Source organism: Protobothrops mucrosquamatus, unplaced genomic scaffold, assembly GCF_001527695.2.
Source record: "Protobothrops mucrosquamatus isolate PMUCROS unplaced genomic scaffold, P.Mucros_1.0 scaffold8778, whole genome shotgun sequence".
Lineage (NCBI taxonomy): Eukaryota > Metazoa > Chordata > Lepidosauria > Squamata > Viperidae > Protobothrops > Protobothrops mucrosquamatus.
In genome coordinates this window covers 1-5,685 of record NW_015394572.1, presented here as the reverse complement: position 1 = coordinate 5,685, position 5,685 = coordinate 1, and the positions used below count along the sequence as shown (strand labels likewise).

General features: G+C 37.2%; 1 pseudogene; it reads right to left on the bottom strand.

Annotated features, from left to right (window-relative positions):
* Positions 1 to 308: 308 nt before the first annotated feature.
* LOC107300850 lies at positions 309 to 3,184 on the bottom strand (annotated as a pseudogene).
* Between the last annotated feature and the right edge of the window lie 2,501 nt (positions 3,185 to 5,685).

Sequence of the window (5,685 nt, the reverse complement as noted above, 5' to 3'; positions counted from 1 at the left end):
ATCATAATAACATGTAACACAGAATAATACATATAATCAGTTACACAACTTTAAGCTTTCATTCAGTAAGACTTAGTCCTGATAGTAGTTTTTATGAAATAAAAAGGGACTATATCAGCTAAAACATTTCCTGTTAAACAAGTTCTTTGGATTGAAAAATATGGACACAGCAATACTCTCAGTTTACATATCTTTGTTTTTAAGTACTTTGCTCAGTAAATTGTATCCATTCTGTATATTCTTAAGGAAAGAATATTTTATGTGCCAAATAAATCTGTAGCTTCAAATATTGTATATGTCATATTTACGACCCTTCACAACTGGTCTTCCTTCATAGTTTGCTGCTCTTCTGGACTGCCCTTCTCATCCTTGAAGACTCTTTGTAGAGCAACCTTGTATGATGCTCTGGGCTGGTCCTTTCCTCTCTGCTTCCTCCCAACGAAGAAATAAAGGAGGGGGTTGATGCTGCTGTTGAGAGAGGCACATCCTATCCCAATGGTCATCAGGAGGAGATTATAGGTATCAAAATAATCAATGACATAAAAGACATTCATTGGGAGAGAAAAAAAAGGAAGAAGAGGAGAGCCAGCAAGATGGTGGAGAGCAACTTCCTTTGATTGCGTTGTGATTTAGATCTCATGTGAATCCAGAGGGTCACAGTGGACACAACCATGATAGGCGTACAAAGTAAACCATTCAGAATCAGCTGATAAAGGAAAGGTGAACTTCTTTTGTTTCTGGTCTGGTGGAGAATGAAGTGCACTGCAGAGAGCAGGAAGGAGAGGATCCAGATGAGGCCACAAACCAGGGTGGACAAATATGGAGGACGATGGCAGCGATGCCAGAGTGGGAAAAGGACAGCCACACACCTGTCCAGGCTGATGGCCATCAGCAGAAACTGGCTAGCAGAATAGGTGAAGAAAAAGAACTCAAAAAGTAGGAAGAAAATGGTATCAACAACGTGTGTTCTTTGATTCAGAGTTAACACGGTCACAAATATTTCTGCCATAATGAGGGATGCGAGGACCCCAAAATCAGCGATGGAGAGATTCAGGATGTAGGTGGTGAAAGAATTTCTCTTAATGGAAAAGGCCAAGAGATAAATGGTCCTTCCATTTCCCACCAGGCCTAAAATGCAAATAAGGGCAATGAATCCACTGATAAGATTTTGTGTTAAATTATCGAACATTTGAGCATAAGGTGAAGAAAAAAATTCTGGCATTTCAGAAATATTTAGAGCAATTTTAGTAATATTGGACGGAAAGTTGGTCATTTCAGAACCACTCCCAGAAATTTCAGCAATATTAATGATCCTAATAACAAAAAGAGACAGAAAGAGGATCAGTCCTTTTTAGAGAAATACATACTTATATACTTTACATACATACATACATATACAAATGCAGACACATATACACAAACATTCACACACACACAAACACACAGGCAGACACACAAACACATGCACAGACACACATTTTTTTACTTACACATATCAACACGTATCTGCTTTTTGACCGCCTGATGGTAATTACATCCCTAAAATTAACATTTCTTGCAAGGTTGGAGAATTGCTACATTCAATCGTGACCCTATGCAAAATCCTTCAAAGTGCATTTCAGGACAACTGGCACCAATTCCCTTTATTAGCCATTGTGGCTGAGGGCAGAATAGGGTTACCTGGTATTTGAACAGGCTTGTTTATGCGGCACGGTTTCTGGAAATCCGTGGCCACGGACCAGGCGTTGGGAAGCCCTGCTTTAGAGAGTAAGAGATTACAAGTGTGCAAACAAGCACACAATGTGAAATGCACTTTGAGAGGAACATGCTAGTACTAGCTGTTAGCTTTCAGTGTGTAATTGATTAAGATCTTGTCAATTTCAAGTCAGAGTTTGTTAACTCTAATAACTATACTTAGCATTTATTAGACAAAAGGTGTTTACTTTGGTACTCAAAAACTCAAGACAATTTTAAACTCCATCTGTCGGTTGGAGGAAACGAGGGCAACAAGTAGCACATGTCCTCCTTATGGCAGATGTCTACTGACTGTAGGTTAGAGAAAGTTATGATCAAAGGTTCTGGAGATCGTGAGCTGATGGCCTTTTTCCCAAGCAAAGAAAAAAGGTTGTGGGCATTTAGGTGGACAGCATATGTGAGACTTGTCCTAAAATCAAGAAAGTCCCATGGATTTCAACAAAGACCAACAAAGCTGAAATGCTCTCATGATTATGTGAAGAGATTACACGGAGAGTTGAGCAACCTCCACCACAAAAGATTCCCTTCAAAAGAAGGGCATCCTGTTCCATCAGTCACAAATGGGCTGAGCAACAAAGCAATTCTCCTTTCGGAACATCATGAAACTACTGGATGGCTAACTCCATTCCTGCAAAGAAAATGTTTTGTATCATAATACACTTACCAGTGGTATCTCTCCCAAACACCAGGGAAGCTTATTATTGGGACTGATGTATCACCTAAGGAAGCAATAATAGTAAATCATTATTTTGATCAATAACAGCAGGCACAAAAATACTAATGTGCTTTAGAAACATCATCCACATTGATTCGTTTCTTTCAGATTGGGAGTCTCAGAATGTATAAATAAAATAATCCCCAATAGATTTCCCTCCCATCATTGCCCAGATAGCTATTAGACAATAATTAGTCTTTGTGATCCTCTAATTATTTAACCTGATTAATTCAAAATAATTTTAAAAGTGCTCATTTAAAATGGAAAGTATTTCCCCCACTCTTGTTATTCCTTCATTTTTAGAAATGCTTCTGGGTATCTAATCTTTTTTTTCCTAATTAAAGAAGAACAAAGACATTGCATTCATCCCTTGTGTCCTTCCAAAGGACAATCCCAGGTTGACGTTGCCTGTAGGAAGTGACAAGTATCAGTGTGTTGATATTCTTAAATTCTCCTTAAGGCTTACTATATGAATAATTCCATCAGAAGCCATTTTGTGAATGCACCCACTGAATGTTTTCAAAATGCCAATGCAATCCCCAACTCATGATTTGCTCCTAGAGTCTCAATTCTGGAATAAACTCACGAATCAATATGAACCCTTGAGGTTTTTTTTATCAGTAGTTATCAGTTATCACAAAGGAAAGGAAATTTTATATATAATATAGTCTTCATGCTGTTCATACCTCCTGAGTAATTAAATTGCTGCTCCATTGTGCAAAAAGTGTTGTTTGCTTGCTTAGAACAGTTCAAATCCATGGATAAGGTGGAAAACCCGGAGCACTATAATTGAAGGGAAAACACAATTATTAAAAGAAAATGGACTTCTGACCATCAAAATGGCTGAAAGGAATTGTGTTCTTGGGGAATTCAAAGCCATTGTCGGTTTGCCATTCGCACAAAACAAGTGGAGCCCTTTCTACCTTTCAATCAAGCAATAAAATTTATTTACAGTTTAAAACCAAAGGAATCAAAAGCCCAGAAGACCAACAACCATTAAATGGGAATTTTAAAAAATAAGATTTTTTTCCCGGAAAGATAGCAGCTAACAATTAGTGGTATGAGATTAGAAAAAATTAGCAATAGCAACAGCTCTCTGTAGAGTTGACCTGATGAAATAACTCATGGATTAAAAGAGTTAAACCTTTTTTTATGGATCTTAGTTATTAGCTGGGAGCAGCTGAATGAACAGATTTCCTTATCTTCAAATTTTGCTCTAAACCAAAATGCTCCAAACACTTTAAAATATTTCAATGTTCCTAGCTGTTTTGTAGCAATTAGCACTTAGACATGTATACCACTTCATATCACTTTACAGCCCTCTCAAAGTGGTGTACAGAGTCAGCCTATTGCCCCCCAAAATCTAACTCCTCATTTTACCGACCTTGGAAGGATAGAAAGCTGAGTCAACCTCGAGTCGGTGAGAATTGAACTGCTGGCAGTCGGCAGAATTAACCTGTACTACTGCATTCTAACTACTGCATTCTAACTATTACTGTACTACTGCATTCTAACTACTGCTCCATCACGTCTCTTCAATAACAACCACAGCAGCAGCAGCAGCAGCAACAACAACAACAACAACAACAACAACAACAACAACAATAATAATAATAATAATAATAATAATAATAATAATAATAATAATAATAATAGTTGGAAGGGACCTTGAAGGTCATCTAGTCCAACCACTGTTCAGGCAGGAAACCCTATATCATATTAGAGAAATGGCTGTCCAATCTCTTCTTAAAAGCCTCCAGTGTTGGAGCATTCACAGTTTCTGGAGGCAGGTTGTTCCACTGGTTAATTGTTCTAACTGTCAGGAAGTTTCTCCTTAGTTCTAGGTTGCTTCTCTCCTTGATTAGTTTCCATCCGTTGCTTCTTGTCCTGCCTTCCGGTGCTTTGGAGAATAGCTTGACTCCCTCTTCTTTGAGGCAGCCCCTGAGATATTGGAACTCTGCTATAATGTCCCCCCTCGTCCTTCTCTTCATTAAACTAGACATACCCAATTCCAGCAACCGTTGCTTATATGCTTTAGTCTCCAGTCCCCTAATCATCTTTGTTGCTCTTCTCTGTACTCTTTCTAGGGTCTCAACATCTTTTTTTACATCGTGGTGACCAAACCTGGATGCAGTATTCCCAGTGTGGCCTTACCAAGGCATTGTAAAGCGGTATTAACACTTCACATGATCTTGATTCTATACTTATTAAGATTTACTGAAGTCAGCGTTGAGAAGACTATTATTATACCGTACTGGAAAAAATATTGCTGCTAAATTGAGTTCTTTTTTTATAAAAAAAATTTTTATTAATTTTTTCAAATAAACATATGAACAAATAATACAAATATGGTGCATTTCATTAGAAAAACAAACACATAAAAGCCTACTCATTAGGTATTCAGAAATAATCGGCGTTTCCCCCCCCCCTGCATCCACACTCCCTCCACCTTCCTACCTACTTCCCTCTTCCTTCCTCCCCCTCTTGACCACTACCTCTCCTCTTTCCTCCTTCCCAACTATCCTACACATCCCATCACCTTCTTTTCCACCACCTCGGATGCAGTTTAGGGGTACTAGCCGATGATCTCCTCTTCTTAAAGACAAACATTTACATTACATTTATAAATACACCAATTTTTTTTTATAATTCTACCCCTTCATCCCCCTCCCCCCTTCCCCCCGGACATCCCAGAACTGAGTACAGAGATAAATACATAACATCCCAAGTCTAAATTAAGCTATCCATTCATAATACAAACAAAATTAACATACTTTAACTCTAACATACAATAATAAACTTAAATATAAAATATATATATAAATTATATTAAATATATAGAAAATATTAGAAAAAAAATATTTATTCAAAAGCTATATAATTAATCATTTCATACTTTCTCTTCATATAATCTATCCATCTTCTCCACACCAAAATAAATTTTTCTTGAGATTGATCCTTCAAGTATGCAGAAATTTTTGCCATTTCTGCAAAAAAAATTTTTTTATTATTATTATTATTAAATTTATATCCCGCCCTTCTCCTTGCGGACTCAGGGCGGCTAACAATCGAGTAAAAATATACAGATAACATTACAAGATTAAAAATTAATTAAAAAGGAAATATTTAACTGTGATCTAATTAAAATATAATTAAAACCCCCTCTAAAAATTTCCCCTAGGCCAGTCCTGCAAGCTGGAATAACCATGTCTTAA